Raw genomic sequence first — 25,176 nt, 5'->3', positions numbered from 1 at the left:
ATTTCTTTTTAGTAATTGATAGACAAAGAAGACAAAAATTTATATAGGCTATAATATACTGTAAGAAAAATGCATTGTCTGAAAATGCATTCAATGTGGAAGTAACGATGACTTTTTTAGGAAAATAATTTAGCACAGTTGACACCAGAAAACAAACAATTTGATCAGACCATTTGTGTGTATAAATGGAACTTCCCCCAAATGTGCATGAAGCTGGCATGCTCTCTCAAGAGCAAAGAATTCTAATGAAGGATCAAATAAATCCAGAGAACTACCTCAAATAAAAGAAGTCGGACCTTAGTATCTGAAGAACACTTGTAAATCGATAAGAAAAAGACCAACAGTGTAACACAACAATGAAGAAAGCATGTTATGAGCACTTTTAAAAAAAACACAAATGTAAGTGACTTATAAGCTACATAAAATACTGACCATCAAATAAGGTAAATGTTTACTCAAAGTTCACTGATAAACCCTTTCCTATTTTTAGGTTGATAAAATTCCCAATATAGATAATACTCTCTAATGTCAAGAATAAGGATGTATAGTTCTATCTCTTACACTTGTAGTTATGAAGTAAAATGGCACAACTCAACAACTGAACTGGGCAGCAAATTTCAAAATTAGAAATGTGCAGAGTTATTGGCCTATAATTTTACTTCTGGAATTATCATACAGGTTATAAAATGATATACACATGAACTAAATATATCCAATGGACCGAAGTTTCCAGTTGCCACTCTTAAATGTATATGCTGTATCTTTGATTTCATTGTGATGGTATTTGGATGTGGGACCTTTAGAAGGTAATTGGATCCTAAGGAAGACACTTTCATGAAAGTGGAATTAGCACCCTAATAAAAAGATGCCAGAAAACTAGCTTCCTGTCCATCAGGTGAAAACACAAGTCCAGAGTATACACTCCAGTAAAGAGTTCTTGGGCTGATTCATATGCGCCATGCTGACCTCTGACTTCAGCCTGCCAGCTTTCAGGACTGTAAGAAATCTATTTTTCCTGTTTATAAGCCACCCAGTCTATAGAACTCTAACAGCTTGATAGCACAAAAGAAATATTATTCTTTTATTATTTGGGGGAACAGAGCAAAAGAGTGGAAAAAACCTAATGTTCATCAGTGTGAGACTAGTTAAATAAATTACATACCTACATACTGAGTTATGTGCAACCATAAAAAAGAAAAAAATACTCAAATATGCTGATAAAATAAGTGTTTTCATTTTTGTCTTATATAAATGGAATATTCCTTATGTAATAAACCTAATCAAACCAGAATTATTGAAATTGAGTGGTAGGTTTTGAGCTAAAAATATACACACAAACACAGACATGAATGTAGATCAGCACATGGGGAAAAATGACAGGAAAACTAAAAGTAGAGGCTTATACCATAGTGGGTGAGTGCTCAGTGTAGGCTGTACAGGCACTGGGGAGCTGTGACTCAGGTCACCTCTGGAATTTTCATCGGCTTTTGCAAAGCAGTATATCATCTGTGTTAATTACGTTTTTTGACAGGCAAGTCAATGATATGTATTTCCATCTTAGCATCCTACTTTGAGACAACCCCAGTGAGCGTTTTACAAACTGACTGCCAATAAACTGCTTTAGTCACTGGAGAAATCTAGCAAACTCTGAGATGAGAAACTAATTCTGATGTCACACACACAAACTAAAACTGACCAAAAATGCTTTATGATAAAAATATGAAAGGTTCCAGCTAATTGAATCAAACTTTGATATTTTGCAATGAATAAATTCATTGAATCAATACATGGGGGGGTAATAGAATGCAAAATTTCCTAAAATGCTAAATTTCTTGATACTACATATCCTCCATTACTAGAAATTTCTAAGAGTAAGGTGAATTTTCTACTGTTTCATAGTTCTGGCATCTAACAGGTAAGCCAAAACTTTTTTTTTTGAGACAGGATCTTCCTGTAGCCCAGCTGACCTGGAACTGGCTATGTAGATCAGGCTGGCCTTGATCTTACAGAGATCTACCTGTCCCTGCCTCCCAAGGGCTGGGATTAAAGGCACGAGTCACTGTGTGGGCCCAGAAAAAAAAAATAATGCATTTTAAATCAAGTTATCCCTATTGTTTCAAGAGGTCTCCATTAAATGCTCAGAGGATGAACAAATGTTACATGAACCCATTAAAACTAGTTTCTCTCAGAGATTAACAGGGCTGGAGAGATGGCTCAGCAGTTAAGAACACTGATTGTTTTTGCAGAAGACCCGGGTTTGAATCCCAGTACCCACATGGCAGCTAACAACTGTCCATAACTCCAGTTCCAAGGGATCCAATGGTCTCTTTTGTCCTTGGGGGCATTGCACGACATGGGTGCACTTACCTCCAGGCAGGCAATACACTCATACACATAAAAATAATAAAATATTTTTAAAAAGGTCACCAGTGCCCTTGAATTCATGTTTAAATTTTCTTCTAGTTCTCCCTTGACTGTCCTCCAGAATGATTTGAAGTTTAGGAATTACTAAATGTGGAGGACTGGAGTTTCTGTGCATTGTTACCTATTACCGTTTCCTTGGTGTTGATACTATGGTGAACCACATCCACACTATTTAAGGAATCAGTTAATTCCTCACCTGCACAGTCAGACATTTAAAAAATAGGTGTGTGCGTTCTCATTTCAGTTAGTCAGCCACAGGGTAGCACCATGAAACATTCAGCAGAAGAACACTTCTCCTCACAGCTTTGGTATTTTCATCAAGTCTCTCTGTTAAGAGATCTTGTGAGCACAGCTAGTCCCAAGCTGTTTCTGGGACACAAACCAGCCAGCTGTTTGGTGATGTCGTGTGCAGCTTTCTTCCAAAAATCCCCCTCTTTCTTTCTTTTCTTCTCACTCTCCTTCAAAATAAATCCAAACATTGGCTAGGATGTTTCCTTCAGTACAATATGTGCAATTTCAAGTTTACGGGGATTGTTTAGCGTACTTCCTGATTTCCTATGGGGTGACAACTGGAGTGTGTCTGTCATTAAGGAAGATGAAAAGTATCTGACCACAAGCCTACCACTGCCTTGCTGTGAGGCCCTGGGAATCTGTGGCAATCTAGTCTCTTCTGAAATGGTTCCTGTTACAGACACACTGGTGGATGTACATCCATGCCGTTACAGGAATCAGTTCCAACTGAAAATATCCGAGTGTGATTATCAAATGGCTCTTTAGATTTTCAAATGACTTTTCTCTGAAATGAGCTTTTAACAGACAAATAAAGGGTGAAAACTCATCAGAAAACTTCCTTTTATTACCAAATGATTTCATCAGTATAATACTCTGCTCATCCAAATGACTGTGTTTTGCATGAGGTTGAGCATACTCTATATCCCATTCTCTTTGGAGATGGGTAAGACCTCTGTGCATCTGTGGCATTTTATTTTCAAGTACAATTTTAAAATGTTTTCTGCAGAAAATAATCAGATTTCTACTATGGAAAATTTCCCTTATGATATGACTACACATGCTTTATATTGCTGGAAATACTATATAGTCCTAATACCTTTCTGCTATGGGGATGGACAGACAAGAAAATGAAGGCTGTTTGAAGAACAGTAATACACACTAGAAAGTTTGCAGTGAGTAGTGGAAGGAGATGAAGTTTGAAAAGTAATATGCTCCATTAGAACATTTTCAAAATCTGATTTGTATTAGAAACCTCTAGGAGCAGGCAATGAAATAGGTACAACTTGAAAGTAAACTGATCACTGATCCCATGAACCCAAATAGTAGAATGAAATTAACTAGTCATCTTTGTGGTCAAAGTATGTGAAGATTTGTTAAAGGTTACCCAAAGGCTAGAAACCTGCTCTGGAACCAAGAGAGAGAGAGAGAGAGAGAGAGAGAGAGAGAGAGAGAGAGATCTGGGAACCTTTTAAATCTAATTATGTCTAATATGGTATTACTTCTAGGAGAGTGAGACTATGAGGATGATTTTGGAAAATTGGCCTAATCTGTTTTATTTTAGATTGTGTATTTGCAGAAGGGAAATGAGATGTTGGAAGCTTAGGAAAATGGGACAGTGCGACAACATTTTATTGTTTCTAGCACAGGGTAAAGCTCTGGATCTGGCTCCCAGTAGAAGGCATAGCCTACTGGTCTGTGCTGCCCTTGTGTTTCTCCTATTCCACAGCTTCATCCATTCCACTTCTGCTCTAACAAGTCACCCTGGCTTCATGTTACTAGCTAAAATGACCAGTCCTCAGTCCTTGACATATGTGACCTACTAGTAGCAACTTAAACAAGATATTATTCTATTAACTCTGCAGATATGTAGTCCTTGTCTGTCATCTGACTTCTTTGGATCTCTTTCTCAAACTTTGTCACTGTTTTGGGTTGATTATGCATTATTTGAAGGGCTTTAGACAGAAATATTTCATATTCTGGAATTTTTTAATCTTTCATGATATTTAAATATACCTAATGGGATATCTTCCGAATAGGACCCATGTTTAACATTAATTATGTTTCATATGTACCTTACATACATAACCAGGAGGTCATTTTATGTATGTTCAGTGTACCTATGTCTTGACTGCAATCCATCATGAGATTTGGGGTGAGATTGTCTGCTTGTGTTCTTATGGGCTATTTATTCTCACATTTTTGAGCATTTCAGATTTGGGGATTTTTGGGTGAAGTTGCTCAACTTACATATCAGTTCTTCTCTAACTTCTTAATATTAGAGTACCTCTTCTCTAATCCCAGTCACATATATAGTCATCCCATCAAAGTGCATGGCTTTCCATGTCTCCTACATCTAGGCCACCAAACCTGACTTCTCTGAATGACAGAGTGCAGAAACTAACTGCCTATTTGCTCAATTTCCATAAGCTGTCCAATAAGAATCAGGCAGGAAGCTTCTACAGTCCCAGCCTTCTCAATTTCACTAAACAATTCTTTCCTTTATGCTACTTCCCACCAACAACTGAAAGCCATGAGAAGCTCCTTTTGTTTTCTTTCATTTTATGTCAAATTTATCTGAAAATTTTACTGGTTTCACTTTCGAAGCGTGTCTGGCAACCAATCGCTACCCAACACTTCCACTGAAACCATCTTGGACCACATTCTCATCATTTTAAACCTGAAGCATTACTATTGATTATTTCTCTCTAGCCTCTAGAACACGAGTACCAAGGGCTTAGGAATTTCTGGGATTTATTTTTGAACTGATGTAGTCTCAAGCATACAGGATAGTATCTGCCAAAAATTAACACCTAACTAAAATGTTTTGAATGAATGAAGTTAGGTTTTAAATACATACTAAATTTAACTAGTTTTCTATCTAAAAATGAATTCCTTAGAACAAGTGATCAAATTATTCTGTTATTAATATTATTCAATCTTTGAGTGTGCTATTTTCACAAAATTAAAGCTAATAGTCCTTCATATTATTTTCTTTCAGGGCATTTTGATTTATGTTCTGGTTTGCCTTCAAGTGATGTTGTGACAAAACACTCTGACCAACATCAACTTGGGAAGGAAAGGGTTTACTTGCATTATATCTCCTGGATCATAGTTCATCACCGAGAGAGCCCAAGGTAGGAACTCAGGGCAGGAACCTAGAGGCAGGAACTGAAGCACAGGCCATGGAGGAATGCTGCTTATTGGCTTGCTCTTCTGGCCTGTGCCAGCTTTCTTATACCAATGTAGGACCACCCACCCAGGGGTTGTACCACCCAAAGAAGGCTGGTGTCTCCCACATCACTCAGTAATCAAGAAAATGCCCCACAGACACAGCCACAGGTCAGCCCATGGAGACAATTCCCCAATTGAAGCAGTTCCCTAGTTAAGGTCCCTTCTACCCAGGTGTGGCAAGTTGACAACTAAAGCTATCCAGCATGGTTTATGTTGATTTAAATAAACTCAAAAAGTTAACTTTAGTCCATTATTTCATTAGATCTTAGTGTATTGATTTTATTACTATGACTTAAATATTAGTTAATTTGCATTACATTAAAGTTTACTTGTAACAGGCTATTTTTCTTTTTTGTTGAGAATAAGCACAAATGTAGTTTTGGAAGGGTAAGACATTGGATTTGTAAATCATTGAAAATGGGAGGGACACATTTACACCTGAGGGACATTTGGGTACAAATGCCTGAATGAATAGGACTTGGCATGTATGGCCGAATGCACTAGGTTTATTAAGAACTGTTGTATAAAATTACAAAAGCTCAGTGAAAAATATTTTTTAAATGACATTGGATTTGAACTTAAGAACTATTCAACTTTATTTAATCAACCACAGTAGACCTTACTACTGGTTAACCCTGCAGCTTTGATAAATCAATGAAAAGTTATGAGATGTATCATCATGAAGGAGACATTTTTTGACAAGAGAATTAATGGGATCTGCTTATAAAAAATGCTATAGGCTCTCAAGAGACAGAATACTCCTCCTAACCAGGGCTGGAAAGAGGTATTTTTTGCAATGTACAGTGCGGTGGATTCAATTGGAAAGACTTTTATAACTGTGCCACTTCATTAGAAGTTCGAAAATACACCCAAACAGCGACTTTTACATGGTTGATGACTTTGGAGCTGCTTGAAAAGTAAAGCTGTAAGGATAAAATATCAAATGTTCTTGACCTTAGCTAACTTGTTCCAAAAACATAAGCAAACATCAGTTTAATGGACTGTTCATCAGATACAATTGCATCATTGACAACTCTAGTCTTAAACTACTTCTTAATGGGTCTTGTACTCTCCCATAACAGGCAATTTGGTTCAGACACCTACTTTGAAACTCAAATTGTTTATCTCTTGTTCTTTTGTGTTATAATTCTTGTGTTTGCCTTTCCTGGATGAAAGATTTTCCTTCCATGAAATATTCAAACAAATTCTTCACTGTCAAATAGGTTGTCATTAACAAATTGCAACATAATAAGAAAATCAGCTCTTCAAATAGTATTTGTCATCTCATCTTTTAACTTTTTATTCTCCTATTGAAACTACTCAAAATCCTGGGCTTGTCTGACATATCAGCTGGTCAGAGAAAACATACCCTACCTCTCATTTTGCAACACAGTTAGTTAGATGTGACTCTTTCCCCCCTCCATACCAATGATTGATTTCAAGTGACAGTGGTTTCTGCCACCCTAGAACTGCTTAATACCCAGGTGAAAATCTTAGCAAAGGTCATAAATAGAAGCAAAGTCTCAGCTGCTTTAGGAGTTCTAACTGTCGCACATTCACATCCTTGCCATGGCCCTGCTTTTTGGAAAGTGTCTGCTAGTTGCTCTGCTTTCTACAACTCAAAGCAATACAGCAAAACATTTATTTCTAAGTTCCTTGTTCAAGATGAACTTAGATTAGTTTCATGCGAAACCTGCCCTGATGGGTGACCTGTAATCCACCAAAATTAAATCAAAGTTTTTCATATGACTACCACTGGCCATGACGTATAAGGAAAGCCCTAGCCACTAAATGCCTAGAATTTTCAAAAGGAGAAAAATGGTAACTAAACGTACACCCCACCCTTCATTTTATTTATAATTCTGAAAGCACCTTGATCCAAAAGAGTTCATTTTATATATTTTTCAATGCTTTTAAAAGTAATATTAAAGCACTCTGAATTGAAAATATTTTATTTACCATTGTGTTTTTCTTTCTTCAGTTCTATAATATTTGCATGGGTAAAAGAAGAGTTGTCAAAATAGGTTTTTTCCATCTCTTTTGGGAGCTTCTCATTTACATTTTATCAAATGCAAATGTCATTGCTAAATCTATGTGCTGTCGAGCCAAGACTATATAAGGACACAGTCATCAAGTGATGTTCGCAGCCAGGAAAGAATCTAACAGGAGAAGGTTCAGAGTAAGCCACAAGGGAAAATACCAGAAGGAAATTCTCTCACTCTCCTCAGACATTTGCATTGCTCCAAATTTTGCTTTGGGTGTGCCTCAGCTCCAGACAGCCCAGGAAAATAGAATCGTTTTTCATTTGTTCCACTTTCATAGCTATCTCAGATAGTCCTGTACAGCACACAGGACCTTGCACGTAGAAACAATAGTGGTAATTATTATGCACTTACTCGATGTCATAAAGTATCACAGGTGATCTGTATGTACTAACTCATGTGACAGTAACTAGTTTCATGCTCCAACAAGTTCATGAGAAGGGTGTTATTCTTTTATTAAGGAAAATATCCAGGCATGATGGCCTACATTTTTAATCTTACCACCTGGGAGGCACAGGCAGGTGAATCTCTAAGAGTTTAAGACCAGACTTGTCTACATAGCACGTTCCAGGCCAGCCAGCACTGCATAGTGAGACTGTGCCTATTGAGGAACACCTGGTATAAACTGCTTGTTAGGCCCCCATTCTCACTTAGGACACACCATTGGACCAGACGGAGCACAAACAAAGAATGAGGCAGAATACAGCCCAGGTTGTCACTAAACTAGGAGACAGCCTCAGACCCAAGAATACCACTAGCATCAACCCATGTCAGTGGAGTTGCCCAGTAAAAAGAAGCAAAACTTTCAGAAGATCAAAACTATAGATATTTTTGAATTGAAGAATTAAGCATTATTATCCAGAACTAAACCACCAACTCCTACAGTCTTATTAATATCAAGATAAATAAAATTTTTTAAAAATCTTTAGTATTTAAGTGGTATGCAAAAATTATACATCTTGATAATTCTACAAGGTAGGAAGTACTAAAACTTCAAGCTAGAGAGAGATGGAAAAATATATTAATGGTCAAAATAAGTAGTTATTAAACTAATTTGATCTTTCTTAATGTGGAGACATAAATTAGAGAAAAAATCCTACATAAGAAAAGAAGCGATAAGCTTGTATTTAATCCTTAAAAGATTTTAGTGTTACCACTTCAGAGGGGGGAATGTTAGAGTATCCAAAAGCCCCATAAAAATAAATAAATGAAAGAAGAAAAACAAGAAAAGAAAAATTAAAAAGTGATGGGGAGATATGGGAGGTGTTGGAAGGGAGGGAGTGGGCATGGATTTGATCAAAATACCTTATATGCATGTATGAAATTCTCAATAAAGTTTTTGTAAAAGCTAAAAAAAAAAAGAAGCAATGACCTACATTGGTAGGACAGAACAATCAGTACACTTGAAAGACTTACAGCATCACAGAGGAAAATTTAAGCAACATTTTCCTGTTTTGTTTGCAATCCCCATGTGGAAACACTTGTTTAAAATTAAAATAAAAATCTTGGAGCAGGAGGTCTAAATACAGTGCCAGGTCCTGTGTCATTCAGTTGGAATAAAACCTGAGCATGTACTTAAAGGAGAAATTCAGTCTCTTTCAGTCTTTCTCTGATGCAAAGCTTCCTTGGGAACAAATTGTGTGTGCCTTACAAGTGCATGAATGAAAATGTACAGAATGATATTAATTTTTCCTATTTTGAAGAGATGTAACATTTTGTGTTAGCCATTAAAAATCTCAATAGATTTACTGGTTCAAAAATTTTACTCTAAAAGAACAAGATGTTAGAGACTTTAAATTAGAAAATGATATACTTGGAAAAGAGTTTGGATGGAGTCATAGCTCCCAGGATGGACCATGTTTTTAAGGCTATCTATAGTCCTGATCCCCCTAGCATTACATGTTTGCAAACCAGCATCTTTGTTCACTCCTTGCCTCCTCATATCCTGTGACTCTTGCCTGTCCCTTTTTTGGACACCTTTTTCCCTTATTTAATTTTCAGGTTACTAATTTTTGGTAGCACCTACCATCTCCTTTCATAATGTACAGTTATTTTATTTCTTTACTCTTGCCATGCCTAATATTTCATCACAAGAGTAAAACTGTGTATCAATGGGTGCTCAAGTTTCTATGCTTTTAAGTGAAGTCACATGTTCCATTACTCTAGACATAGACTGGGACTAGTTTTTTAACAGAAATGACTGGTTTTATTCTGCCAGTTTCATAGTTTTTCACCGGTAATTAAATTTTTGGTTTTTTTTTTAATGTGTATGAGTGTTTGCCTGCACGTATTAATGGATGTATACCGGTGAGTGCAATGCCTGTGGAGGCCAGAAGAGGGCTAGAAATCCCATGGAAATGGAGTTAGGAACAGTTGTTAACCACCACGTGGGTGCTGGGAACTGAACCTGTGTCCTCTGCAAGAGTAGCCAGGGCTCTTAAAACACTGAGCCATCTCTCCCACACCATATTTTCAAAATAAATAAGATTTTGCACAACAAAGTTTATATTTCCACAAATGTTGAGTTTTTCATTACAGCAGGCTGAGTGTATTATATTACTGTAAGAATACTTACAGCTATGTCTATGGTTATGAGATTTTTTTTTCTAAGTATGTGTACGTCTTCATAAAGTATGATCGTTTAAGGCTGCACATATCAGAGACAGTTGGTCTTCAGTGGGGTCTTCTCCTTACTACCCTGCATCAATAAACCAATTTTCTTAACTGTCTGTGCTTAGGCTTCCTCTGTAAAGGGCAAAGAATAAATAATACCCACCTTAAACTTCTGTCGTGTGAATTAAAGGAAGCTCATGTGAAACGATTAGAACAATGCACAAGCACAAAGAAAAAAACTAGTGTTAGTTGTTACTATTGAGAATAAGCAAAATCGTGAAATGACTATCTTTCTGTTCTCCACCGTTGACATTAGTTACCTATTGCCAACCTGCACAGCCTTCGCCAAACGTGAGTGACAGTAACGAAGTTCTCACCCACCACCACGGAGAACTGGTTGAGACGCTAAGGTGGTTGAGCATCAGTGGAAGAACACGCAGAGAGCCAAGCCGGACACAGCTTTTAATTTAAGTTTTCTCTTCTTACCTATACCCAATTTTCACACATGCGATTAAGGGAGGAAACAATGAGAAGAGTTCCTGCTCCACTCCCTCTAGGTCTGTACTGAGGTTATTGCTCTGGGGATGGCCTGTGTTCTCATCCTCTGACGTGATGGCTTTGGGGGTTGAGATCAGAGGTGATGACCAAATAGTAATACAAAAGCTGCAGGAAGAAGAGGCTGCAGAATTGCTAACATCTGGGCAGAAGCTTGCAAGAGGAGAAAGATGAAAATAAAAGGGTTGTGATGTAACAAAGGACCCTCTGTAAATCTGACTTAAGACTTAAAAGGTTTCTGGGGTTGCTTAATTTGTTCTCATCCTTGTGACATACACAGATAGCTAGATATTTTAAACAAACAAAGTTTTAAGGAAGTGCTTTATGAAGAGGGTTGGTCTTCATTTTGTGTTGATGCCTATCAATGGTTTCTTATATTAAGGTTCTTCCTATGGCTCTGTACAGGCTGGATCCCAATAATTTATTTACTAGGTTTGTAGGATGTTGGCTTTGTTGCACTTCAACATCTGTACAGCTCCAGCAGATTCCTAGTCCTTTCATAGAAACAGCCAGCACACAGGGACCTTGCCTCCCACACAACCAGAAGATGAAGCTTCCAGCAGATTTACCAAGTACACAATGTTCTTGTTCTTTTGCTGGACTCCAACTAATAACTGACCACAGGAAGCTGCCGGGCCGTGCCCTTAAAGAAGCTCAGAAACAGTTCATGTTGTTGGTTAGCTGGCGGGGGGTAGGACAGACAAAAACTTATTTTCTAGAGGAACCCATGCAGAATTGCTAATACTTTAAGCCATTAAAACTTGAGGGGAAAAAAAGAATAACCAGCTGATTAGAGGTCATTGATCATTTTTTGTAAGTAATTCATCTAAAGGGGACTTTGCTACACAACATTTCTTTTCTCTTTCCTCTTGATAAACACAGTGTGAATGAAAGGTAAAGGGGATAAAGCATTTAATCAATCATCCAGGGGCCAGGGCTGAATTGCTTTCTCTAATACATTTGAGGCCAAGCTCATTGAGTCAGGTTTGTTTCCAATTATTTGTAATATGTTTTCCCAGAAGAATTTATAATAGATTGTTTAGGCACAGTTCCCTTTTCTATTAATGACCAAAACACAACTGTTCTTCCTTAGCACAAAAAAAAAGGCGGTTAAATTAGGAAAATTGTTACGATGTTGCTGTTAGGCTTGAGACTTTCTTGTGTATGTTTGTTTTCATTCTAAATGCCAAAGACAGATAGCACAAGACTATTTCATTTTATTCTTCTCTCTCATTATCTTACTTCCAAAACATGAAGCTCACGTGACTCTCATTACTGAGGCAGGATATCACAGTGACACCTAGGAAGATCTGAAAGAAACGTCACGAGTAACAGATGCAATTCTTGTCCTTACACTCATGAACTTGTTCCTGGAAGGGTGTGCTGAAAGTCCAGTGACTATTCATGGCCTGAATGAAATGCTTCTTTCTAACACCTCAGTTTCTAAAAATTGCCTTTCATCTGCAATCTTGGACTTCCCCCTAGCTTTGTTTCCTAGCTCTTTCACGACCTTTCACCACCAGCATCACTGCCATCCACAGGCTCTCTCAGGCTTATGATGTTCAAATGAAGACACAGACTCATTACCAGGGGAAGTCTTTCCTTATCAAGTGGCGAGGCATGGCAGGTATTTAAGAAAGAGAAGGAATAATCTGAAACCCTGTTTACAAGCAGCCCAGTAGGTTCTATTACTTTGGTGGAGAGATGATGTCCTACCCCCTTCCTGTCTCAAACATCTCACTATGATATATAGTGCCAGAGATCCCGGAGGCCATGTTCCCTGGCCTTTGTCATTCATAGTGAGCTAGAATGTCCCTCTGGAGCCAGCTTTGAACAGCTCAGGCCTATGATGGATGCCACTATGGGTTCAGTTTTTTTATGTAGGTTTTCTGAAAATCTGATCAATATTCAGTTCTTTGACTTCATTCTGGAGAATTCATTTTCTGTCTCTAGTCATAATTAAGTACTTTCTCTGAAATATCTCATGATCTTTCAGTCCTCTGATAATATACTGCGGCTGAGTAACCCTCCGTCTTAACTGTAATATCCTTATGCCTGCTTCTTCAAAGTTCCCTTAGTAAATCTCTAAAGAATATCAATTTAAAAAATAAAGTCGAACTGATTTTCATTTCTAAGGGGTGCGCCATTCTGTTTTCACTTGGGTATCTTCTCTCCTTTTTACATTTCCTTCCTTCCTTGCAGAATGTGAGAAAACATGATGGAACTGATGATAAGGGAGGAGATGATTCTCTTAGGAAAGACATCATCACCGGGTCAGTTTGAAGAGAGGTATACACAAACCACTCCAATTTCCATTCCTTCCTGGGGTAAATATACAAATATGTATGTAGTTCTACAAGTTCATGAACAATTTTAAAATAAGCACTCCAGAGATTATCCACCCAAGTGAGTGTTGCTCATTTCAAATAATTATTTGGAGTACTCTACAAAAATATTTCCTTGCCTTATTATTTTAAAACTACAGTTTTCCTTTTTCTGAAATTTTTCTTGAAGTCGCAGGAGGAAGAATATTTCACAAAAGTAAAGGATATTGGGGAAAAATAGAACATAAAACATTAAAGGTAGAAGAGAAAAAAGTTGAAAATAGAGGAAGTCCACACAGCAGAGACCACACAGCTACGTCCTCACCACCCACAATTCCTCCCGTTCAGCTTCAGAATCCTCAGGATCACTTCCAGGAACTGCTGGAAAATGCCGAAAATCTGAGGAAAGGACTGGTAACCAAGGAGAGTTTACAAAAATGTCTTTTTCCTTTATGAGTTCCCCTTTCTCCTCAACTTTGCTCTGCACGGTCTCAGAGCCTGCTGATCAACCATGATGTGAATACACTGAATTATCATGATTCTTTCAAGGCAGACAGACCACATTCAAATATCTTCAATTACAGTATATTACTATTATTGCTCTAAGTTAATTATTGTTATTAATCTCTTATGTTGCCTATTTATCAATTAGATTTTTTTCACAGGTCTGTTTGTACGAAGATTTATACAGTTTAGTTCTGTCCTAGATAAAGGGAGGGGTGCACAATAAAATCAAATCCTATTGAAGTCTAAAATCATTCATTTCAAATATCTTCAATTACAGTATATTACTATTATTGCTCTAAGTTAATTATTGTTATTAATCTCTTATGTTGCCTATTTATCAATTAGATTTTTTTCACAGGTCTGTTTGTACGAAGATTTATACAGTTTAGTTCTGTCCTAGATAAAGGGAGGGGTGCACAATAAAATCAAATTCTATTGAAGTCTAAAATCATTCATCATCTTAGGAAGGATATTAAGATATCAGTGTCAAGTTTTCAAAATACACCACTGGCTGAAGTATGAAATCTGCTTAATCTTACATTTAACTTTAGAGAACAAACACTACTTAAATTATACATTATGTAAGTCTGGAACAATGGCTCAGCAGTGAAGAGCACTGGATGCTCTTACAGAGTACCTGGGTTTGATTCTAGCACCCGCATGTCAGCTAACAGTCATCTGTAAATCCTGTTCTAGGGGATCTGATACCTTCTTCTGACCTCTGAGGGCATTGCATGACATGGACACACTTATACACATGCAGGCAATACACTCATGCACATAAAATAAAAATAATAAACAAAATATGTATTTTTTTAAAGTATTTTTATTATTTTCATTTTTTATGTGTATGAGTGTATTGCCTGCATGTATGTGAGTACACCCATGTCATGCAATGCCGGAGAGGTCAGAAGATGGCTTTGGATTCCCCTGGAACTGGAGTTAAGGATGGTTCATAGCCTCCATGTGGGTGCTGGGAATCGAACCCAGGTCCTCTGTAAGAGCAGTCAGTGCTCTTAACTGCTGATCCACCTCTCCAGCCCCATAAAATATATTTTTAATTATACAATATATTATAATTTTTAAAATTTGTAATTCTACCACTTCTGTTTTTAGTCATTAATATAATTAAAAGGTAACAGGTAAAACCACATTTTGGCACATGATCATTTTAATGTCACTCTCATATTCATGAAATAATGAGGCCTATCTTCATATACCTTGGGTATATAATGTTGACAATTTTTGTTACTTTTTACTTTGGGACTGGAAGAACAGTTAGGCTTAGGTGGACCATCTCACATGCCCTCCCAGCTTGTGGAAAACATTGTATCTGTGTTCCACTGAACATCTGCTCTACAAGTTGAAATGCTAATTATGATTTATCATTTCTATGACATAAAAAATCCCAATAGTAATAAACATTGATGACTGATTATATTGGTCAGTTTTTACCCAGATGTTTGGTGTTATACAAGACACAACTCATTTTTACATAAAAATAAGTGTTTCTTGACTCTGGCTTGTCATAAGAGAGAAACTAATAGGAAGAGTCCAATAAATGCTTCATTTTCCTCATATTATTTGTGTTTTTGTGTTGTGGCCTGGACATATAGATTTCTTTGTTGGTTGAATGCTTCAGGTTCTCATTTTTTAATTTTTTTTTTTTTGGTGGGACAGGCTGGTTCCAGGCTGACTAGTCAAAAGCTCTCTAGCAGGGTGAAGGGGTGTAGGTCCAATTCCAGATTTGGGGGATCCAGTGGCTGGGTTCTGGCAGGATATTCCAGAGCTCTCAGGCTGGAGAGAAGGAGGGGCTTGGACCCAAGGCAGGGATGGGGACAGCGTCGGAAGGTCTAACTAGCTGAGTAGATGTGAACACTGAAGCCGCGAGACTGTGGCTGGTCCCAGAGTGGGAACAGGGTGATCAAGACACAGTGGGCAGGCTCTGACTTACCAGGCTAATCCAGAGGTCTCGGTTGGGACAAGTAGGAGAGGGCCTAATGCAAGGTGGGGAAGAGGACAACTGTGGGGAGGGTCTAACTAGCTCAGCAGTGAAAAGGTGAGTCCTAGAGCAGCAAGAGAGGTGCAGCTTCTGAGCTGCATTTTCACAATTGTATGTACAGGGTCCTGGATCAGCAGGTAGGCTGATAGGTTAGGTTCGGAGTGCATAGATCTGGACCAACAGAGCTCAGATGGTGGGGCACAGGGAGGTCTTAGGGCTCGAGCTCTAAATCAGAAGTCTGGAGTTGGGGAGGATTCTGGAGACCCTGGCTGGCCTGAGAGCTGAGATGGTGGGGATTGACTCACTCTGCCAAGATGAGGTGCTCAGATCCAGGATAGGATAGGATCTCTGTGACCCAGTTAAACTAGGAGCTAAGATAGCAGGTTGCTAGCCCTTTTTCTTGATATATACAATTCCATTGGCAAGGCCTTCACAATACCACAAATAAATTTAATTTGAAAACAAATATCTTCTAATACCCGCATTCAGAAGGCAGAGGCAGGCAAATCTCTGTGAGATCAAAGTCAACTTGCTCTACATAGTGAGTTCCAGGCCACCTGGAGATACAGGGAAACCCTGTCTCAAAAAAAAAAAAAAAAAGGAATAAAAATTGGAAGCTAATTGTGAATACCCAGTGTTAAATGTGGTCATTGTATACTGAATATATCATAAAATTATTTTATTTGCGTGGATTCTGAAGTCTATTCTTCAAATATGTTTGTGTCATTGTGATATATATTTGAATACAGTATATAAGCAATATATAACAATTTAGATATGATATAAGAATTTAGAATATGAATCCTGAAGGATTCAAAAAGCATACACTAGTTTGTTTTTTCTTAATGTGTACCAATTCCAGAAAAGTCTGGCCATGTATTTATTTATGGTCCTTGAACCCCCTTCTCCTGACAAGGTTTTTATTTATTTATTTTTTTTTACTTTATGTGTATGAGTGTATTGCTTGCATGTAGGTAGGTGTACCCACATTGTGCAAGACCCTCAGAGGTCAGAAGATGGCACGGGCCAGATCCCCATGGAAGGTGTTTAGCCTTCATGGTGGTGGTGAGAATTGAAACCAGGTCCTGTGTAAGAGCAGCCAGTGCACTTAACCACTAAACTATCTCTCCAGCCCTGGGGCTTTGATTATATAGGTTTCACTTTCTTGATGACTTCTAAAGGGGGATAGCCCTTTTTCTAGCCCAAGGCTAGAGTACTATCTTCATGAACTTCTTTGGTGGAGGCAGCATCATAGTTTTCAATCCCCAAAACGATATTTTAAAGCATCATTACTCATGAGATCTCGAATCACTGTATATTATCTCTTCACCCTCAACACAATAATGAATAGACCCTTTATTTATAGCAAATCCAAAACTGAACTCCCAAGATGCTTGGTCAAAACAACCTGCACCCTCAGTCTTCCCAAACTTCCCTTCTGGCAATTTAATCTTTCCTTCCCCAACACCTCATGGAAAACCCATAGGCACATTCTCTTGAATGATCCAATGGGTCAGGAAGTCCTGCTGGCTTCAATTCAACCATTCCTCACATCTTCCTGCTGCCACTACTCTCCAAGCTGTCCTTTATCCTAAGAATTGCGGCCAGCCTCTTTGTCTCCTAACTGTTCTCTCGCTTCTACTCTTCCCCCTTGGCCTTAAACGTCCACCCAGAACAGCTGGAGCAAAGGGAGTGACAGAGAGCTGGTCTGAGGACTATTTATGCAATGAAGGTTTATTTTAGGAGTGCTGAAAATAATCTAAGTTTTGATTGTGGTGCTGGTTGCAAAACTATGACTATTCTAAATACAATTTGACTACACACCTTAAATTGGCAGATTATATATGTAAAATAGACCTTCAAAGAGCATTTTGAAAATTGTTTTCTAAGACTTGTGTGGGATCTGAGATTTCATCCTGTTTGTAAGATAACAAGTTAGCTTGATGCAGTTCCATAGATTCTCATAGAACATATGCAGATCCTAAAACAAGGACAAAGGATGCTAATACTCACAGACCAGGAAACAGAGGAGCAAATGTAGTACCAGGTCCCTGAACTCTACTTTCCAGAGTGGCGAGAGAGCCAGCTGCTCCTGGTGCCTGGCTTCCCTGTGAGTTATGGGAGGTGAGTCCTGACTGTAGGACCTCATTCTTCATCTTGTGTGCTGACCTTATTAGCCCCTTTATCTGGATGGAGACTATCCGTCCCCATGTTCAAGCCAGTCTGCTCTTTGTTCACGAGACAGTCTACCTTCCTATGCACTGTTCTGTAAACATCCTAGAGATTATCTGTACCAAAGGTGATCTCTGGTTTCAAAACTTATAGCCAGATTACATTTGTCCTTCTGTGTCCAGTTTATTCTATTACTTAATATCCTCTGAGTTCAACCACATTGTCTCTCATTGGATGTCTGTCCTTTTTAAAGACTGAATAATATTCCTCTGCAGGTGGTACATGCCACATTTTATCTATTCATCCACTGATGAACATATACATTGTTTCTATGTCTTGGTTATCATGAGTAAAGCTACAAAGAACAAGGGAGTATAGTCATCACTTTCAGATCCTAATTTTAACTCCTCTATCTATGCACCCCAAAGTCAAATGAAGGATCAGTCAAAAGCCCCGTTTTAAAATCTTTGTAACATCTGTAGCATTTTTATTATTAGCTATTCTATTCTGGATGCTGCCCACAATTTTAATTCATCTTATTGAATTCTCAGTGTTGCAAAATTGCTGTGTTCATTATTTTGTTAATAAGGAAAAGCTAGAAGAGGTTAAAGAGTACGCACAAGAACAGCTAGGATGTTTGGTCCTTCCGAATGACTCAGTCTTCACTAAGGCACAGGTCACAAACACCGAAACTAAGGAGGGCAGTAAACTTCCTGTACCACCTGGATTCCTGGGTTTCCATCTGGTGACAGACTCTCCTATGGACTTTCACAGCTGTGAAGTGAAGAACTGCGAGAAGCCTTTCTTGGTCATCTTTCCCTGATTTTTACTTTGGATTAGTGTGAAGAAGACTGAGTTCATTTACATGGTCAGCACCCCTGAATGTATCCAGTTGCACTACCCCAACAGGAAGCATTTGTCTTACAAGGAATAACTTTTTATTTTATAAGAAAATTCTCTTTCAAATCTACATCATAAGTGTTAATTTATTCTTTTAATTTTTTTTTAATTTGTTTTTCAATCTTATGTGTATGTGTGTTGCCTGCATGTACATAAGTGCACCTGTGTATGCAATGCCTACAAGAGTACATGAGAAGCATCAGACTCCTGGAGCTAGAGCTACAAATGGTTGTTAGCCTCCATGTGGGTTCTGGGAATGAAACCTGGGTCCTCTGCAAGAGCAGCCAGTGCTCCTAATTGCATACCCATCTCTAGCCCCGTATGTTAATTTTTTAAAAACATTATGCATATGTTAGAAAAATCTGTTTCCAGGTCTGTAGAGATGGCTCAGTGGTTAAGAGCACTGGCTGCTCTTGTAGAGGACCTGGATTCAGCTCCCAGCACTCACACAGTTGCTAACAATTGTGTGAAACTCCAATTCCAGGGGATCCAACACCCATTTCTGGCCTCCACAGGCATTGAACACAGTGGGTGCACTTACATAGATGCAGGCTAAACACTCATACACACAAAATAAAAATAAATAAATATTTAAAATTTTAAAAATCAATTTCCTTTGATATTTTGTTAGTACTTTACAAATTAGCAGTTCATATGATGAAAGATTTAGCAAAGTTAGGAATAAAATTTTCATAGGACATTTAGCTACATACGCAAGTATAAATTAATCACCAGGGGAACATTTAACTTGTTTATATATTTTAAGGAATGATTAAAACAATTTTTAGTGACCTCTCATGACATAATTTAAAAGTTAGCTATAATTATGTAGTATATATACTATTAATAAATAACAATCACAAATTTTAGTTTTTCATGCTGGTTTAAGCAGCAAGTAGATGACTTTCATTTATGTCAACTGAAGTGATTACCTAAGGAAAGATTTGAAGTTTCTGTCATTTTTAAATCTTTAATAGCTCAATGCCTCAGAAAATTGACTCTAGTTACTCTGGATTTATAAACATGTTGCTACTGTGTTAAAATCCTGTTGTACCACAGCCTCTTCCAGAGTTTTTAAGAGTCTATTAATATGATTAATCTTATAAAATCATGTACTTATATAGGACAAGAAAGTAGAAATGAAGCTGTTTAGGAGATCAAAGGGGTTGATGGGAAAGGGGAGGAGAAGGAAAAGGGCATGGGGAAAATATGCTTATTGTAGACTATATCCTGCAAAGTAAATATATTTATAAAAATCAGAAGTCATAAAATGTTTCACTTGTAGAGATCCAAGAAAGTCTAATCTAGAACCTTATTAACAATATAATTCACTTTTCCAAGAACACAGTATCCTGATCTTGTGAGTACCTCCTTCCATCATTTCCAGCTTTATTCCAGGTATCACTAGGCTGAAGATGAAAAGTTTGGGAAGATCTTTGCTGAAACAGTCACCTCACTGAAATAACATGGATCATATGACTAGTCATGTTAGAATCCAAAGTTCTACATCCATAAGAATGATCCATGGCTGTTGGGAAAGGTAAAGTCAGTCTCTCACAGGGTCAGGACTCTTGGCAAGTTGACTAAGTTCCAGTGGATGAACCCACCTGGAGGCACACGTGAGGACACAAATCAGACTCTATAGGCCATACTGTGGAAGTTCTGCAGAGAACTGTGCTAGTTCTGGGTAGGAAATATTCGCTACCTCATTAACACATCAGGTGTTCTGCCCATCTATTTAGCATCACTTAAGGTGAACCTGCCTTTCCAGGAGTGGTTCTATCACCAGGTAATTGACCAGTGAGACTGGAAAAGTGGGTCCTCCAACAGATAGACTAGACGTTTTTTATAGTCTGGACCAGTTAAAATTATGGGTCTTTTTGCTATTCTAACATATTGAATTGGGTAGGGACAGTGGGGGGAGGTGTGGATAGAGGAAGGGATCTAAATATCATCAAATTATAACGTATAAAAATTGCAAAAATTTCAATAAATTCTTTTTAAAAGATGAGACTTGGCAGGTTGACTAGACTCCAGTGGATGAACCCAAACCAAAAGGTAATTGGGGACAGAAATCAGAACTCATATAAATGTGTGTGTGTTTGTGTGTGTGTGTGTGTGTGTGATGTGTGTGTATATGAAATTAGGTGGGAGGTAGCAAGAGGCGCAGATAGAGGAGGAGATTTAAATATGATTAAAATATAGTGTATGAAATTCACAAAAATTTGATAAAAAAGAATGATCCATGTTAAATTAAAATATTCAGGTCAAAGAAACCTTCGATGGTAAACAATAACATCAAAGGGGGGGTCATAATAAAATTAGAAGTGTGTTAAGAAAAAGAAAAGACTCTGAGGTCCTCAAAGAGGGAAAAATGTGCTTCTCATTTAACTTTTAAATCTCCCAATTTTAGAAAGCTTAGTAGGCAAACATCTCAAAACAGAACAAGCACAATGAGGATGATTCATTTATTGTTATAAATTCTCTGCTTCTCTGTAAACAATTATTCTGAAAGGACTTCCCAAACTCCACCATCAGTGAGGGACAATTGGGAGGGAGGTCTCTTACTTCTCAGCAGGGGCCCCTAGGCTAACACTCATTCCCACCCACTATGACCACACCACAGGGCTCTGCAGTGTAACTTCAGATACAAAGCCTTCTTGAAAAGCCTCGCTGAAGGGGTACACTGATTCATGTGGTTAAAAATATCCTTTCAATTCATAAGCTTTTTTTTCAATTAAAAGCAACAGGAATTTGCAGGAGAAAATGCTAGATTCATCTGGATTCTTTCATGGTGTTAATCTCCACATTTTCCTCTTTCTTTTGCTTCAGATGCAATAGTAAAGACTGTCCAAATTCAAGGTGACTAATGTCTTTGAATATTTCTTAACCTAACATGAAGCAATATATTGAAAAGTCAGAGAGTGATGCCATGATGGAAGACAAATGATCCTTACAACAAAACAGCACCAGAGGTAAATGGTGAGTCACAGGAAGGGAAAGGACTGACTTCTAAGGTCACAAGTCATATCTAGAACCCAGATGGTTTAAGGCATTCATCATTATCCTCCAGTAAGTATCATAAGGCGAGTCTATTTTCCTTGATTTTTGTATATGAAATCTCTAAATGCTTGTATTTACAAGGTTACTATTTATTAGATAACTCTATGTCTGCTCAGGGTGATCATCATAAAACTATACAAGTTCAAAAAATCACTGGCAACCAATAGCTGCTGGGAAAGGGAGAATGGGTTCTTTAAGGGTGTGAACCTAGATAGGTCAACCAGACTCCAATAGACAGACCCACATAGAATGGAATTTGAGGACACAAATTTGACTCCGTAAGCCTTACTATAGCTAGTAGAATATATAAAATCAGGAGGGGGCACTAAGAGGAGTATAGATAGTAGAGGGGGTCTAATTATGATTAAAATACATTATATGAAATTTGCAAAATTTCAATTACAAACCCAAATAAAAGAAATAAATAAAAAAGATGGAAAAAATTATTAGGGTAAAACTGTGTCAAATTTGAGTGAGCATGGTGCCCCATAGAACTAAGCTCTCTATTTCTTTTTTTCTTTTTTCAATTTTGTCTTTCACCTTTCTAAGGATAATGAACTTTAAAAAAAGAACACAGATACTTACATTTTGGATTTTTCACTCTCCCAAAAAAAACCCTCAATTTTCAACCTTATTTTACTGTACTGCTAATTTTAATATAAATGCTATTTTGGGTATTTAAATAATTGTTTTTTTTTTCTAGGCTATATTTATCTGAAGGTCTTAGGTTGAAATATCTTGTATTCTCCAACTTGAAAAATGTTCTTAAAGTTGAGCATGGTCACACATGCCTTCAGTCCCAGCACCCCAGAGGCAGAGGCAGGGGAATTTCTGGGAAATCAAGGCTAGCCTGGTCTCCATAGGGAGTTTCAGGCCAACTGGGGCTACAGGGAGACTCTGTCTCAAAAGGACACAAAAAAAAGTTCTTAATATATTTCTTTCATGTTGCTGACAATTTCTGATTACAAATAAAACTTTTCCTGACACTGGTATAAGCTATTGGAAAATACACATAAAAGTTCCTTAAATTGGTACCATAGATGTAACATATTCATTTATAGCCACACACTCAACTTTGTGTCAATGTGTATCCAAAAATTCTTTGACCAAGTTTACTTACATGAATACTCATGGGAAGGCGTGAGCATGCCTGTATAAGAGGCTTATTCCAGCATAGCATCTAACCATGAAAACCTGAAAATAATCTAAAATGCCATCAAAGAAATATAATGAAATATGTTGTGGAATATTAATGTTTCTGAAGGATATTGAAATTTTTAAAAAACTAGGGTTAGATGTGGTGATACATACCTATAATCCCAGCACTAGAGAAGTAGAGGCAGGAAGATCACAAGTTCAAAGCCAGCCTTGCTATATAGCAATTTTGAAACCACCAGGAGCTACCCAAGACCCTGTTTCAAAGATGTGGGGGAAGGATATAGTTCAGAGGTAGAACAACTGACTAGCCTATGAAAGGTCCTAGGTTTGAGTCCCAGCACTGAAAGAAAGCACAAATTAAATCCACTGATAAAAAATGTGAAAAAAAATATACAATGTCATAAGAGAAAAAAATCATAATGCCACATAGAGAATAACTGCATTTGTTTAAAGACAGGCTTAGGTTATAAGCTCTTGCTCATATATTCCCAGAAAATGTAATGGAGAAGCAAACACACCATGCTGTACATTGTTGTGAGCTGTGGAATGAAGATGTAGAAACAAGGATTCCCTTCATTTTAATTTGCTGATCGTATTGCTTCTCCACATATAATTGCTTTTTATAATGCATCATTTATTTTGTACTTGTATTTTAAAAGTATTACAACAAAACTTCAAGTATGCTATAACATTTTTTGTTCTCAAGGAATTTTCAGGCTCAAGTCCTCATTCTCACACATCATTCGTAAGGCACAAACAGCCCATCAACCCCTCTAGGGAGCCAGCTTCAACATCTTCCACTCTTTAGGGACACAGTTGAAAACAATCACACACTTTGATTTCAGCAAGATAAGGACTTTACCTGCCCTTGGTATATATTACAGTCTAGTCATGTTTCCTTAAAGACAGAGTAGTTAGGAATAGATTTAGAACAGATGAAATTCTAACTTGAAATGTTATGAAATGAGCCTATAAGTTCCTGTCTCTTTAACTGAACTAAAATGACTTGGCAGCACTTGTACATTAACTGGCTATGTATGCGTCTCCCACCTATGACAAGTATGTCTGAATACTATGCCCTTTGAGATTGCCTCAAAATACCCTGATATGTATATAGAACATTGCATTTGCTACCAGAATAAACTAACAGGTAGTATGAAGGAATCTTAAGCCAACTTATAAATAAGATTTAACCAACTTATAGATAAGATTTAGCATCTAAAAATCCCTGAGGTCCCAGAGAAACTAAGGTTATATTTGCAGAGACTGAGTAGTAAAATTGAGAATTAAGTTTAATGAGACAATTAAATGGGTAAAGATGCTTGCCACGAAGCCTTAGAACCTGGGTTCCATAACCAAGATCCACATGGTAGATGGATAGAACTGACTATCACAAGTTGTCCTCTGATCTCCGTGGCACACACACACACACACACACACACACACACACACACACACACACACACACTGTGGCATGCACACATCTTCTCCCATTCCCTACCAAGATGAATGAATAAATAAATATAAATGGAAAACAAATAGAAAATCAAATCCTATTTTTAAATTTTCTTTAATAAAAATTCAGCATACTTTCCATTATACAACATTCACTTTCAAAAGGTAAACATTTTTTTACCTTGATGCTGAACATTACATTAATTCATTCATTCAGCTATTTCATACTATTTTTTGTTGCTGTTTATTTCATCTTAGCCTGCAGTTTGGTTCACTGTGAAATACTTGGAAGAGACTGACATTAATGATTTTTCCCTACTAAGGCAAATGAATTTTAGATCCACTTTTCTTTATAATTGCTCATGTCATGCCTTCATTATTGTTCCTTCTACTTAGGTGTCTAAAGCATTTATTCTCTGATGTCTAAGGGCTTATGAAAATTGAAGGTGTGTTTATGATGCTGGCTCAGGATATCTTTTGTAGCATCATCCTGGTTCATAGCTCAGCTCATCCCATGCAGCCACATAATCATAGGCATCAATTTCCTTATTTATAAATGGGAATGATTAGTGTCCACTATTCAGTATATTGTAAAGATGCAATGAGTTGAAAGTTGCTAAACACAACGGTACCTGGAATATGGCAGGTAACTGATGATTGCCAGCTAATACTGCTCAAAGTGAATGCTGGGAAGAGATACTGGCTGTAAACACATGCA

At 37.5% G+C, this 25,176-nt stretch overlaps 1 protein-coding gene across 3 annotated transcripts in view; it reads right to left on the bottom strand.

The window, feature by feature from the left end:
- Positions 1–25,176, bottom strand: part of Lama2 (laminin subunit alpha 2) — a 679,163-nt gene that overhangs the window by 386,999 nt on the left and 266,988 nt on the right. The window lies entirely within an intron of this gene.

Source organism: Nannospalax galili, unplaced genomic scaffold, assembly GCF_000622305.1.
Source record: "Nannospalax galili isolate Female #2095 unplaced genomic scaffold, S.galili_v1.0 scaffold53, whole genome shotgun sequence".
Classification (NCBI taxonomy): Eukaryota; Metazoa; Chordata; class Mammalia; order Rodentia; family Spalacidae; genus Nannospalax; species Nannospalax galili.
The sequence above is the reverse complement of the archived record's forward strand: the minus strand, read 5'-3'. Positions and strand labels throughout refer to the sequence as shown.